Source organism: Amblyomma americanum, chromosome 4 (genome assembly GCF_052857255.1).
Source record: "Amblyomma americanum isolate KBUSLIRL-KWMA chromosome 4, ASM5285725v1, whole genome shotgun sequence".
Lineage (NCBI taxonomy): Eukaryota > Metazoa > Arthropoda > Arachnida > Ixodida > Ixodidae > Amblyomma > Amblyomma americanum.
In genome coordinates, this window is record NC_135500.1 from 221463796 (window position 1) to 221479277 (window position 15482).

At 48.2% G+C, this 15482-nt stretch overlaps 1 long non-coding RNA gene across 1 annotated transcript in view; it reads right to left on the reverse strand.

Annotated features, from left to right (window-relative positions):
• Positions 1-15482, reverse strand: part of LOC144127612 (uncharacterized) — a 33272-nt gene that overhangs the window by 540 nt on the left and 17250 nt on the right. The gene's annotated exons all lie outside the window — the stretch shown is intronic.

Sequence of the window (15482 nt, forward strand, 5' to 3'; positions counted from 1 at the left end):
AAGCACGGTCATTTTTGATGGAGGAAAAACACAAACATACAGCAGCGCAGACTACAGCAATACAACGAGTACAGTAAAGCATGTTTATTGGATTGCAGTGCAAGCTATAGCTGATACGGGGCACAGAGAAAAAGAAATACTATTCGTTGAATTCGTTGAGTGGCTGCCTATATCTGGATGCATTATTCTCAATGACAACGTGTTCGGGCAGATCATTCCAATTCTCTATAGCAGTAGGAAGAAACGATTTGTTGAATGCATAAATGGAGCCGTGCAATCGGTGTACGCCCGAGGAATTAAAAAAACGGCGGGCTGATCGTACCGGAGTGCGTAGAAGGTCGTCCTGAAGTGCTGTGAAGTTAAAGTACAGTTTCTGGAAGACAGAAAGAATTGAAATTTTTTCGACGAAGCGCTAATGATTTCAGGCCGAGAGATGATTTCATGATAGCAGCACTGAAAGGCCGCCGAGGTTCATACCGTGAGGTAACGAAACGGGCTGCCCGCTTTTGGGTGGCTTCGAATGGGTTAATCATTCAAGTAGGCCTAATGAAGGCGCCATATTGCTGACGCATATTACAGTTTATTGCGAGTATGTTACATATGCTAGTTGTCTGATGGCCTGGGGGTATGGGCATGGCAAGCGATCTCCTGATGAATCCAAGCGCACATAGTTTCGTTATGTGATCTGCCAGTTAGATTGATCGTTATTTCGATGGCGCGGTACCTACAGAACCTATAGAATATGTTTGAGACAAGGCTATAGAGTCCAGAAAGCATGGAAAATGAAAATTAGAGCGTTTGTGTGAAATAAGCATGAATTTACATTTTGAAACATTGAGCTGCATTAGCCAGTCGGAACATCTTTCTTCCTTTCTTCTTTCCCTCCCGCCTTCCCTTACGGCGCTGTTCAGGTGTCGGCCGATGTGTGACAGATACTGCGCCATTTCCTTTCCCCAACAACCAATTTTCATTTTTCACAAGTTGAGCTCCAAGATATCACTGTGTATTTAATTCTGACACGCACTGCATGCATGTGCCCTGCACTTATAACATTTCATTGTTGTCTATATAATCACGCCTAAAATGAGTCAGCGCGTTGTTGTGTCTGTGTACAAAAACTTATGTACTATCACGATGGAAAGAAACGCGAACAGCGGAAAGCGTGGCTTTCCGCACAATCAGCGCAGCGTAGCGTCGGCCCGCTGGCCCGAGGATTCGTGTCCAACTCCGATATGCTTGGGCATGCCTTGGCTGTCGCTAGGCGGATCGGCGCTTTCAGTCCGCTCCGCCGTAGCGCTAGAATCTTGTTCCGGCCGGCGCTATCGCACCGCACCGCGTGTGTTTGAGTTCAGACACGACCAGCGGACGATAATCTTTGCTTGCTGCTATGCTGGAAAGTAAAATACGGCGTGCTTTAATGCTGTCACGATGACTGTGTGCTTGTAAGAACTCAAGCGTAAATGTCTTCCAGTCCATAGCAGATTTATTATGTGAATGCGATAGGCCGGAACAAGATTCTATAGCGCTACGGCGGCGCGGACTGGAAGCGCCGATCTGCCTAGCGACAGCCGAGCATATCAGAGTTGGACACGAATCCTCGGGCCAGCGGGCCGACGCTAGGCTGCGCTGATTGTGCGGAAAGCCACGCTTTCCGCTGTTCGCGTTTCTTTCCATCGTGATAGTACGCCAAGAATATTTAGAAAACAATTCAGTAGCGTTTATCACGACAATTATGATAAGTGCTAAGCACAGAATAGACTCAGAACAAGGAATGTTTCTCGATCGTCTAATTAACATTGCCCACTGTTTCTAATCTCCTGTCATTTCGTGCGGTTTGCTGCATGCTCGTCTGATGACGCTTCCACGCGCACGGATGGAAGATGAAGTCCACGCTTTCAAACTACAGCGTGAGGGACTGGCAGTTTTAACACGTGTGGATGCGGCTATGTGACGAAGACGACGATATTGGAAGCACTGGCAGAGAGCTTGGCAGTTTGTACAAGCAGGATGTTTTCTCCAAAGTGATTATTCATCTGGGGGAATTGTATGAACCGTCTGACTTCAACCGACCGGAGTGGTACTCCCTTTTATGCGAAGCATACTAGCCGCACAACCGAGCTCTTCCTTGCTGCGCCGCGCGCGGCCGCGTAGCTACCACTTGACCTACATCGGCGCACCACGTGATATGACGTCACAACAGCTGTGAAAGCTGGGGCTCAAATCGTGCGCTCGCTTGCGGACGCGCAGCCTCCGCCGGCGGCCTAACTCCCGCTCCTACCGCTAGGAGATACTGACGTCACGCATTTGTATAAAAGGCGACGCACTCGTTGAGTCAGTTGAGCAGCGAGATGTCGGCCAAGGAGAGGGCGGCTCGCCAGACCGCAAAGCGCAAGTTACAAAGAGCCACGGAAACGGGAGAAGAACGAGAAGTACGGCTTGCCAAGCGACATATGCTTCGCATCCTAGGCTTAACCATAAGCTAAGCCAGGCCATTTTCTTTGTGATGATGTGCTCAGCCGTACCTCGCGTCTAGTGCTCTGTTGATCTGTCATTTGAAGCGAAAAGCTTCACTATGCTAGGTAAAGCTGTCGTCGGGTAGGCCGGAGAATGACCTTCAGCCCAACCACGTTTAACCCTTCCTTACGACGCGGTTTCTGTGTCCACCGATATGTATGTAAGAGAGTTAATGCGCTATTTCCTTTCCTCAAAACCAATTTTCAAAAACAATCTTACCCGCCGCCGTGGCTCAATGGTTAGGGCGCTCGGCTACTGATCAAAACAATCTTACCCGCCGCCGTGGCTCAATGGTTAGGGCGCTCGGCTACTGATCCGGAGTTCCCGGGTTCTAACCCGACCGCGGCGGCTGCGTTTTTATGGAGGCAAAACGCTAAGGCGCCCGTGTGCTGTGCGATGTCAGTGCACGTTTAAGATCCCCAGGTGGTCGAAATTATTCCGGAGCCCTCCACTACGGCACCTCTCTCTTCCTTTCTTCTTACACACCCTCCTTTATCCCTTCCCTTACGGCGCGCTTCAGGTGTCGAGCGATATATGACAGATACTGCGCCATTTCCTTTCCCCAAAAACCAATTATTATTATTATTAGAAACCAATCTTCAATTTTCTTCGAAAGCAAAGGCGCATTACCGACGCTCTGGGACAGTGGACACCTCAATCGCGCTTTGAGGTACGCGGTGGTGGTGATAAAGATGTGGGCTGCATGCATTAGCGCTGACAACGTTGTGGCAGACACGCGCCACTGCAGCAATAGGCCGCAGAGTTCACTAGGTGACCAACCTCTCGCGATCAACCATTAATTGCCACCTGCCAGGGTGGCCGGATGGGCGCGTTGCCTATCCAGTGTGCGGAACGCACGCAACGTTACAGACGCCAAGCTGCGTCCAGTTGCCAGATGCACCACAGTTTTCGCTAACCAAATTTAGCAGTAGTTGAACCGCAACTATTTTTTTTAACGCGACAGCGTTAAGGGCCCCGTGTCGCAGAAAAGCCGGCGTCGGCGACACCGGCTCCTCCCATCTCATCTCTCCTCCTCCTCCTCCTGCTCCTCGAATGTACGCCACTGCACCAACAGATGGCGCGCGACGGCAGCGCCTGTGGAATTACAATAGGTATGAGGTGGTAAGAGGGATCTGGAAAGGGGTGATGGTCCCTAGCCTGACCTTCGGGAATGCGGTCCTGTGTATGAGGCCAGATGTTCAAGCAAGGCTGGAAATTAGGCAACGGGGAGTAGGGAGGTTAGCTTTGGGAGCACATGGCAATACACCAAATCAGGGGGTACAGGGTGATATGAGATGGGCATCTTTCGAGAGCAGAGAGGCTAGCAGTAAGATAGCATTTGAGGAACGATTGAGAAGGATGGAGGAAAAGCGGTGGGCTAGGAAAGTTTTCAGATACCTGTATATAAATTTAGAATGTTGACACGAAATGGAGAAAGCGAACTAGAAAATTGACAAGCAAATATCTGGACAGCAGTAAGGGGGCAAATCAGCAATTATCGGTTAAGAAAAAGGTTAAAGGAACAGAGAGAGCTTTGTGGAAAACAGGGATGCTGACGAAATCGGCACTAGAAACATACCGGACCTTTAAACAGGAAATTGTCAAAGAAAATATCTATGATAATTGTAGGGGAAGTTCTTTGTTGTTTGAGGCCAGGACTGGAGTTTTGCGGACTAAGAAGTATAGAGTCAGGTACCAGGAGATAGACACTTTGTGCATTGCATGCGGAGAGGAGGAGGAAACGGCTGAACACTTGATACTTTTCTGTAAAGGGCTTCACCCTACAGTGGAAGGCAGCGGGGCTGACTTACCCAAGGGATTGGGGTTTAGGGATAGTGAAGGGAAAGTGGATTTTAAGAGGTTAGAAGTAACCAAGCGAAGGTTATCTGATTGGTGGCTAAAAGCAAGACAGGAGTAAAATTTCACAAGACATGGCTAGGTGGCTTGAGCCACCGCCCGATGTAAAGGGTTCAGCCGTATCCATCCATCCATGCTAAAGTCACTGGAACGGGAAAAGTACCGCATTCGTTTTCTCTCGCCGCCGCGCCGGCCGGACAGCGCGCGCGTTTTCCCGATTCGTCCTTCGCGGTGACGCGGTAATTCCCCGCCATAAACGGTCCGCTCGCTTCTTTATCGCGGCCGCCGGCACATAGATAATCCGGAGCATTACGTAGCACTTGCTCTTATGGGCGGAGATAAGCGTGCACAGCAAGCGGCGCTGGACCAAATATGGCGGCTGGTTGCGGTACTTTTCCCGTTCCAGTAACTTTAGCGCCTCCCGCTCGTCTCGTTCGGGCACGCAGGAATCACGCGGTGAGCGGCGAACAACGCAGCGCACATCCAAAGCGCGTTCACCACGAAGCTTGCGGCTTGCTCCCCGTTCGTTCGGCGCAGAAGCTATGCTGGGGTTCGTGGCATCGGGTTTGTCGAGAACGATGTGCCGACGAACTACGGCTGCAACTTGAGTCCCGCGCGTTTCAGCAAGGCGCCTGGCAGCGCTTCTACGTGGTTTGCCGCTCCGCGCGTCCGTTTCACCGTACGTAGCAGTGCGGTAAATAATTTAGTATTGCATTATTTATACTGAGCGATTTCGGTATCTGAGCGCCGGGGTGTGCTGCGACGTCACGATCAGGGAAGAGCAGCAACCCTGGTCACATGGGCCCCAAAAGTTGTGACGCACGTATTGCTGCGCCGTCTGCTCTCGTACGCATGCTGTGCATAGCAACGCCTTTCGAAATCATGTGCCGGCAAACTTGGTCTGCACTGCGATATGCCGAGAAAAGCCAAGCGAGCGAGGAACGACGCTGAGTCCTGAAACCAAGCGGCTCGCTTCAGCCGATCTCAATCGCCACACCGTGTATGCCGATGTGGTTTCAGCGTTGTGTTTCGCTTTGCCACGCCGATGCACGGCGGACGTCTGTGTCGGTGGCCCGTAGCTGACACATGAGAGCGACACGATGCGTCACTTTTCCTACCGACCAATACCCGCCTCTGTGTTCACTTCGCGCCGCCCGCGCAGCCGCACTGCGAGAGTGCTCAGGGTCCCGTGGCTGATATCTGCTGCTAGTTTAGCAGACAGTCCGTGTATTCGCGAAAAGAACGCTTCCAGACAATTGTAAAGGGTTCAGAATTAACCGATCGGGTACGTAACTCCTCTGCAGGAATGCGCCCATGGCGACGACGGCATCTCGGCGCTACTTTTGTTCACATATCTGCACCTGTGTACAGGCAGCAATTGGGCGCGTTAGTTCGGCATGAATTGCAAGCTGCGTTCCACTTAGGTTAAGCAAGCTCATCTCTTTTGCGCCGGTTGCGGGTTTACTTGTTTGCGCAGTGCGATAACTATGCAAGAATCGCCGAAGAATGCGAGCGCCAGCCTGGGGAACGCTTCATAGTCAGGTTGTTGACAACGCGTAGGAACAGCGTTTCTGACTCGTTGTAACTGCTTTTTTGCTTTTTCCGATGTGTCCAGTACTTGAATTTAAATTTGACTAAAGATATGTTCGGCGCCCATTTGAGATAAACAAAATGGCTTAATCTGTTGCCCTCAAGCGACGCCGACGACTGTAGCTGCCGCCGCGGGCGCCTGCAGCATTGACCGCCAGACTGGGTGACACCGCCTAGCAGCGGCGCTTCCCGCTTGATGTATTTGCGTCCTATGATGTAAGCAATCCTCGATTTCAGGTCACTGTTGTCAAAACCAAGCTTGATGATGATCACATGTATCCGCTAAAACTTTTGAACTCTCTCTCCACTATCGCCGACATTGCACATACGAACCCGGCGGACTCGCTATATAGGCCAATTCGGACCGCAGGTGAGCCGAAGGGTGAACATACGAAATGTAGTCGCTCCTTTCGCTTATTCGCATTACGGAGAAGGCGCAGACAAGAGAGTCATCGTCTCATCGACGTGAAGGTTTCGCTCGGCCGCCGATATAAGGTGCCGGCTGGTGCGTCAGCAACGGCATATATGCAGATCAGCACACCGACCGCTGAGTCGCTGAAGCAGCGCCTCGCCGATGTCAAGCGTCGTCGTTCATAGTACGCCACGTTGCTGTGTTATGATGTCCCTGCTATTCCCTGATATCGTTCCCGTGGCTCTACGTCACCACCTATAGCGCTAGCGATGGGCCTCCATCGTGAGAAAGAGCACTTAGGGACTCTTTGGAGCTCAATTAAAATATATCTTAAGCGTTTGTTGCGTCCAATACTTCGCCGTGGGTGACCTTACATGCAGAGGAAGCCTGAAAATTTGATGCCCCAACCCTTTTAAAGAAAAAGCTGTGGCGATGGCTATAGTGGCCTGAAGCAGTGGCCTGAGGAACTGTTTTTAGCACCGCTACGGGTTCGGTTCCTGCTCCCCAACTCTGATGTTTTTATTTCTTTAGTGTCTTCCCCCAGTGCGATACAGGCTTTCCGCTGCAATGAGGCTCCTATGCTGTTGCTTTAAAAAAAAAAGCATTACTCAGGCCACTGGAAAATCAAACGGCTCGTTAATGCAGCATTTGGGCTGAATAATAGTGATCACTAACTCCTCGAGTCTGGAGTAAAAGATTCCTGTGGTTGCCATTTTAGTGCTCTATTGCTCCCAATCCACCGAACAGTGGTTGTCTGTCTGTCCAAAGCCTCCTTCTAGCACGTGGGCCACCTTGGTCCCATGACGTGACGTCATCACAAGCTCAGCCCATCGGACTGCGATTAAACTGCCCACCGTGTCAGTTCAGTTAATGATTAGTCGCGAGAGATTCCTCAGCAACAACAAAGGTCTCACAAGCCCCACCGATGGCATCACTTGCCATTGCAGGGCAGTGGCGCGTAGCTTAACCGCTGCACCTCTGCGCCAGGAGCGGAATGAGGACACCCAGGTATCTGTGAGTGTAGAGAATGACCAATTCTACCGCAGTACAAGTCTAAAATGATGCAATATGTCGAACTTGCATCACATGATATATCAACCAAAGTAACCCAGTTCAGGCCAAGCAAAAGCATAGAAAAACAAAATAAACCATGCAGAACCAGAACTATAATTGCTCTGGTCCACGATAATTCGTGGTAAACACCAAACTAAACCGCCCGTGATTTTTTTGCTAGTTACCCAAAAGCTGAGTGTCAATTACCTACCATGCCTGCAAGAAATTTGGTTCATGAAATCAGGCGCGCGTTACGTGGTCACACGTCACGCCAGGGAGGGAAATAAACCAAAAGATGTGCCTGTTATTTGGAGAGCAGTACAACTTTTTTCTTTTCTATCACATCGTACAATGCAAGGCGGAGCGAGCGATGATTCACAGCAAGGTGGTTAAGCTGCTGCTTTATTTCCATACTAAGACTACCGCGGTAGGCTTTGCCTACCACATTGCGGCATTGCTTTTCTGTACCGAGATTTCAGCTAAAACAAAAAAAAAATAGAAGATACGACTGTACTGGGCTGCTCACAGTGCGAATGAAAAATTCCGCACCAACGCCGCCAAGAGGCTTTGGTTTGGCAGTGGAATTTCATAGAAGCATTTTGTGCGCTGCAGCAAGTTCTTTGACACCTCACTGAGCTGAAATCGGACTTCGTTCCGGAAAGCAAGGCGTAGGACTTGGGAATTCAACAGCCTTAGTAGGTATAATTTCTGCATGTTTACTGTACATTTTGATCATCTGACAGACTCGGGGCTGATAATGAAAATGCTGACTGCGGTATACCACGGTTCCCGTTGGACCGGCGGCCACCCGCACGGCCCGGTCAGTGCCCTTTGTTACCGCACTATACAAGGTGTTTCACCTAAGACTTTACAGTTTTTAAAAACAGCCTTTTTGAGTTATAAGAGCGCTTTTTTGGGCATAGCACTGTCAGCGGCGTAGTACATCGCAGCGACGTAGAAGGCGTGCGGCACTCGTTTCGTGTTCGCCTCGTGCACTTGCGGGCTGCGGAAACTGCGTCTTCCGCGAGAACGAAGTAGCGCTTTAAAATGGGAATTCATAACGGGCTGCATAGAAAAAGACGTTAGCACAGAGTACAGTCGCGAGTAAAAAAGATAAGCACACATGACGGAACACCGGAGCGCCGGAATGACAACGCGTGGCGCGTGCCGAGCCGTTCCCATTCTACAGTATTAGGGGGGCTCTAGTGGACTGTCACGGCCCCGCAAAATTTATTTTTCTGTCTCGCCCTCTCTCTTAATAGTAATAATAATAGGTGGCCGAAATTATTCTGGAGCCCTCCACTACGGCACCTCTTTCTTCCTTTCATCTTTCACTCCCTCCTTTATACCTTCACTTACGGCGCGGTTCAGGTGTCTGCCGATATGTGAGACAGATACTGCGCCATTTCCTTTCCCTAAAAAAAAAACAGTCTTAATTTTCAATAAATTCGAGGGGTGTAAGCGACTTTCGGCACCGTCATCAGTTTAACGTCAGATGAAAACTTCGCCAAGCCGGACAAGGTCTTAGGTGTGGCGCCACTTTCAGGGTTGATTGCTACAGTTTCTTCAAGGATCTCGACGCGTGACTAAAGTCGACGCACAGAGTCCCCAGTGCTAGTTTGTGCGGATCTAATCACGGCAAGCTCTGCGAGAATGGTGTTCTGGCTCGATTCGATGCGTCTCGTACTGCTTGCGAGATTGATTCTAAAGACGGAGGGATATCGTTCTCTGTCGGGCCGGGGTTAAGTTCCATATCCCGACAAAATTTTTTAAGCTTCAAGTACGCACTCACCCGGCCCTTTATCAGTGACCCAGTTAAGTGTCTGTTCAGATGCTTCCACCAATTCAACGGCGGCAATGACCGAGCAGACGCCAGAACAGCTGTCTTCACGGCAGAAACGTTATTCAAGGCAAGTTTCATGTATTGTATTCAAACTCAGCTGCGCTCCTGCATTACGTTTTTTCGCAAACGGGTGGAAATGTTATTTTGCACGTAGGCATCTTGGAGGCTGCCAGGCATGGAAATGCCAGCTCAGAGTGCCAAGCGGCACTGAGATCTGCAAACGTCATCTGCGAAGCAAAACATCCAGTAATTCCAGAAGATGCTTTGGATGTGCTTTGGAAAATTCAGCACGTCATGAAGTATGACGAAGTACCTTCAGAAATTGAGCTCGCGCCACTTGGCTGGGTACCTGGTCTTGGTCTCTGAACGAAATGTGAGCGGATTTATTTTGGAGCCGAGGGATGGTAGATTAAGCACGTGATTACTTTTCAGGTGGCGTGCCCCGAGTGTAAGCTGCTGCTTAAAGGAAAGCCTTCACGCGGCATTGGAAGCATTGCTGAGGACGATTCAGGCACGAACGCATCGGCCCGACGCTCATCCTACTTTTCGTATTACAGCTGGCCCGGCTGTCTGGATCACCGTCGCGGCTTCCCGGTTCGCCAACACGTGCCAACGATTGCCAACGCAACTTGCTGGCTTTTACTAACTTCGTCACACCGGGCCCAGTGGTTACTGCGTCGGCGCATGTGCGCATACTCCAGCTCTCCGACTGTGGCGCACTGATGCAGCGGGGCGTATAAAAGCTGACCCTGGACGAAGCATTGCTGAGGACGATTCAGGCACGAACGCATCGGCCCGACGCTCATCCTACTTTTCGTATTACAGGTCTGTAATACTCTTTACTTGTACATACATTTTGTAGTTTGTGCCTGGGTCGTCCTAAAGCAATGACTGATGATGAAGGGTCCGGTACCGCGTCTAACACGAAAGAAAAGAGAGAAAAAGCTATTCGACAAGGCTCCAACTACTGTGAAAGAAGTTGGAAGTTTTCTTGTGAAGCTTAACAGCAAGTTGGAAGCCTTGGGAAGTAACCTGAACCATGAGCTTGGCACCCTGCGGGGATCAGTCGAATTTATGAATGAAAGTTTTGAAGAATTTAAGAAAGAACTGGCCGAGGCTCGTCGGGAGATAAGCGAGCTTAAGGCAGAGCAGAAGTATCTAAAGCATGAAAACAGTGAACTTTCGAAACAGCTGCAGCGTACTAGAGCAGAGCTAACTGAACTTCAGCAGTACAGTCGCAGAAATAACCTTGAGTTAAAAGGCATCCCTACTACTGACAGCGAGTCACTGACAGGCATTGTCTCCGCTCTTGCCACGAAGGTGGGAGCGGAAATAACGGTGAACGATATTGACCTCGTGCATCGAGTGCCAACAAAAGATAGGAACAAATCGAATATCACCGTTAAGTTCAGGTCAAGTGATGCCCGTGATAAACTGCTCGAATCGGCAAAAAAAACTCGCTTAATCACATCGGACCTTGGCATTTCTGGATCAACATCCGTGTTCGTAAACGAACATCTTTGCCCAGAGTATAAAGTGTTGCTTGCTAGGGCTATAGCGGCGAAGAAGCTTCACAACTGGAAGTATGCATGGGTATCTCGTGGCCGGATCTTGGCGCGAAAAGCAGACAACTCGGACGTGATCCGAATTTCTACAGAGGCCGACCTCGGCCTTATAGTCTAGTTCATTCAAAATGCTGACTGTACGAACCACTCATAAATTTCTCACGTTAAATGAATCACGCACCATACTGCATTGCAATGTAAGGAGCATAGCTAGAAATTTTGACGGCCTTTGTACGTTTCTAGCAGAGGACAGCTTTCTTTACGAAACCTGGCTGATGCCCGGTGAAAGCTATAACATTCCCAATTATGTATTTCTGTCCCGTCCCCGCATTTCGAACAATCGAGGAGGAGGGGTAGGTTTGTACATTAAAAAGACCCTTGTACACTGCGACTATCCGTATCTTAACGCATCCGTCAGTAGCAGTTCGGAATTTCTATTTGTTGAACTTGAGGGTGTCATGGTTGGTGTTGTTTATAGAGCCCCCCACGCAGATCGTAGTAAGTTTGTGAATGATCTTGAATCTGTTTTTATACACGTAACCGATAAGAACAAAAAAGCAATCATCGTCGGCGATACTAATATTGATACTTTAGGTGCCAACCACAGCGAATACACTGACCTGTTATTTTCATATGGATTTACGAATCTTATCTCTACTCCGACCCGAATCGCAGGTTCCAGCTCGACATGCCTCGACCATGTGATATGCAATTTCGTGCCACCTAGTTATTTGGCTGGGGCATATGATACAGCAATGGCAGATCACTTCGCGATTGCCTTCTTATACCGCGTAGACGATAGAGATAGCCGTAGAACTTCTGACAGCACATGCGAGCTTAGGAAGAAAATTGACTATCAAAAATGCGCACTCAGGCTCTCTGAAATGAGCTTTGCAGACCTCGCCTATATGAATGCCAATGAACACTGCTGCAGCCTTGTCGATAGAATCAAAGCTGTGATAAATGATTGTAGTTTTACGCAGAAAAAAACGTACTATACACATCCAGTGTGCCCTTGGATGACAGCAGCTGTGCTAAATATGATAAAAACGCGCGACCACTGGCACACCAAAATGAAACAAAACAGAGGGAACGCATATTATAGTGCTCAGTATAAGATTCATAGAAATAAAGCTGTTGCTACCATGCGTGTACAGAAGAAGCTATATTTTAGTAACCAAATAAACGCATGCGCCGGCAATTCTAAGAAACTCTGGGCTACAGTGAACTCGATAATTCAGCCTACTCCATCAAACCGATTACTTCCTGACCTGGCCCTTTCCCCAGATAAACACCTGCTATCAGATCAGTTTAACGATCATTTCTGCTCAGTGGGTGCTGATTTACGTTTAAGTATGGGTCTCACAGACGAACCTTCTCTGCCTGAGTATCTTGAAAAGACCTTCGGTTTTATAGAAATAAGCAGTGACGAAGTAATGAGTGCACTTAATTCAATGGATGCTACTAAGGCCACGGGTCTCGATGGTATTCCGGTTTCCATAATTAAAAACAACAGTGGCGTCCTAGCTGCCACCTTAGCATCTTTATTTAATAAAGCGTTTCTGTCCGGCATCTATCCTGATATTTTGAAGCTCGCCAAGGTAGTCCCTATCTACAAAAGTGGGAATCCTAATGAACTCGGAAACTATAGGCCGATCTCAATCCTTAGCTGTATCAACACTATGTTTGAAAAACTATTGGCTAAAAGAATTACGCAATTCCTGACTAAAAATGCAATTCTGTCAACGTCCCAACATGGTTTTCAGAAATATAGATCGACCACCACGGCTGTGCTTTCTATAACTGACTCAATCAATGAAGCACTCAATAATAACAATATTTCTGTTGGTGTATTCCTGGATATTAAGAAGGCATTCGACACTGTGGATCTCGATATTTTATGCAAGAAACTAGAACGATATGGGTTCAGAGGTGTATCACTCGATTTCTTTAGAAGCTATTTAACTGGGCGACGGCAGTGTGTTATTATTGACGAACACGCGTCAAGTTCGCGTTCTATTTCCGTAGGTGTTCCGCAGGGCTCAGTACTGGGGCCTATACTTTTTACACTTTACATAAACAACTTACCCGATTGCCTAATAAATACCCGTGCCATTATGTACGCCGACGACACCTCATTGTTGGTGACCGCTAATTCCGTTGAAACAGCCAAGCATACTTTAAACTCAGAACTTCAGAGAGTCAATAAATGGTTTTTAACAAATAGACTCACTTTGAACATAGGCAAGACTAAATATATTATATTTGCATCCCCTTATAAAAAATACCAGAATACCTGCTCCGCAATAACGATAGGAGATAAAGAAATTGAAGAAGTTAAGACTATTCAGTACTTGGGTGTAACCTTAGACGCTGCATTAAACTGGAAACCGCATATCGAAAAATTGCGTAGCAAACTATCTTATGCATGTTTCGTTCTGGCCAAAGCTCGGCGACATTTCGAAATACACACACTAAAAACAATATACTTTAGCTTCTTTCAGTCCCAACTAACTTACTGTATAGAATCATGGGGGTTCACTTACATCACTTACATTGAACCTGTTTTACGCCTGCAGAAGCGGGCACTGAGAATAATGACTTGCACAACACCATATACGCCTTCTCGCCCTTTGTTTTTTAGACTCCAAATAATGCCGGCATTGCAGCTTCGAGATTTTCGCGTTGCACTACTCGTACTAAGAGTCCTCTCCGGCACCTCCCCCTTTCCTTTGAACACATTCCATAGAGCCCCAACTAACAGCCGTTCAGCAGCACAGGGAAGATTTCTGGTTCCTACATCTCGCAATGACTATGGCCAGCGCCGCTTCGAGTATCAAGGGGTAAAAACTTGGAATAAAATCCCCTGTGCAGTCTTTGCAACGTCCAATCCTTATACTTCACTAAAGACCTTTTTTCTGTCACAAATAATTACCTGATTTACAATGCAAATCGCTTAGTGATTGTCTCTTATTATTCTCTGTAGTGTCTGTTGGGTTTGCCATTCATATGTCATTGAATAATCACTTCTAAGGCAACTGCGTTAATTTTGTATAAAAAATGCTGTTCCTGTCTTCATATGTTTTTTTTTTGTCATGAGCCCTCTTGTATATCTGTAATTTGAACCATCTTGCTTGTACGCTTTGCATTTTTCCACCATTCTTATGTGTATTATTTTGGCATGCAGTAGAAATCATGTCCTCACTAATCTCTTTGCTTTTAATGCATGGATCCATAACTAGCCTTTGGCTAAGGATCCAGACAGTGATGTTATGTACTGTACTGAAGAAATGATAATAAAAAAAGAATTGAATTGAATTGAGCATACAAGCTCGTGTCTGGCCTTGACCAAGGAGCGCGCCCTAAAGCTGTGTGGCTGCGCAGTCTCGTCTGCACGTTCGTCGAGAAGGCCCTTGTGTCAGCAGAGCTCCATCTTTGTGGACGCATTTCCAAACTTCTTTCGAGTACCGTGCTTCCTCGCCTCAAGGACTGCCCTGTGATGCGGTGCGAAGACTGCATATACCCGCAACACTGTGAAGAACTTTGTGAGCTTTTTTGTCAAGAAGCTGCTGAGGCCACTCATATAGGCATCTGGGCAGGAGACGTGAATAGCTCTCTGGAAAGTGTGCTGAAACTTTCGCGAAAGCCTCTGTACCGGAAAGTCTTGCGTCTATAGAGAGCACACGTTTGGCGCGTGGACTTGTTAAAGGGGCTCTGAAAGGGGCTTTAATAAAGTTGCGCTATGCCTGGGATGTTAAAGCACGTACGCCGCTTCCCGAATATTGTCCAGAAAGAGTTTTTTAATGCGCTGTGTAGAAACAGAGTTATCTGCAGTCAAAATTTGAATTTCAGCGTCTTCGCGCCTTTCCCTCTCCTCTCGTCACTTTTGCAGACTGGAAGGTCGGCGCTCCTCCGCCGGCCCCACATCTAGGGGAGAGCTTCCCGACCCGCCGGAGCTACGCGGCTTATTGGCCGCGGCCATTGTAGCTGCCTGATATCTGGAAGAATCTAACCAATGGTCACCTCTCACCTTGTCTACGCAGATGCGGGGACGGAGTAGGGTGCGAGCATGAAAAAGTCGCCGGGAAGGGCTCGCCAACTTTCGCGCGTGGTTGTGCGTCCTCTGCTGCGTGTATAGAAGTGTATTATTCGACTCAGTTGTTCATGACAACACAGTGCAGTGATTGAGCAAGTTGATGTCCTCTCCTCGGAAGGTGTTTCAGAGCCCCTTTAAGGTGTTTCTAGCTATCCCCTTTCATTTTTGTGCGGTGCGCATATTTATTATTGCATCAGAGGAGCAGCCTTGCGCTGTTGTCAGGTGTGCAAGTCCGGACTGAAGGGCTCGTCAGGAGACGCCTGGTTCGCCTTTAGCGGCGCCTCCTTGACGTAATTGACAATGTATGTCCTACATAAGCGGAAATGTAGTCAAATCATTTTCGGGGAGTCGTTACTACTCGCCTTCTTTTATGCACGTGAACCATGCTGAGAAACATACTTTTCTGGCTATATATGATGTCCCGCTTTCTTCGAAAGTAATACGCGCGTTCTGTGCCGCGAATAAAGGTTCGATCAGGCATGGACAAAACAATGTTAGCAGTCGTTAGGACACTCTCAACTGCGTTTTCTGCACAACTCCATGTGCTTTGAC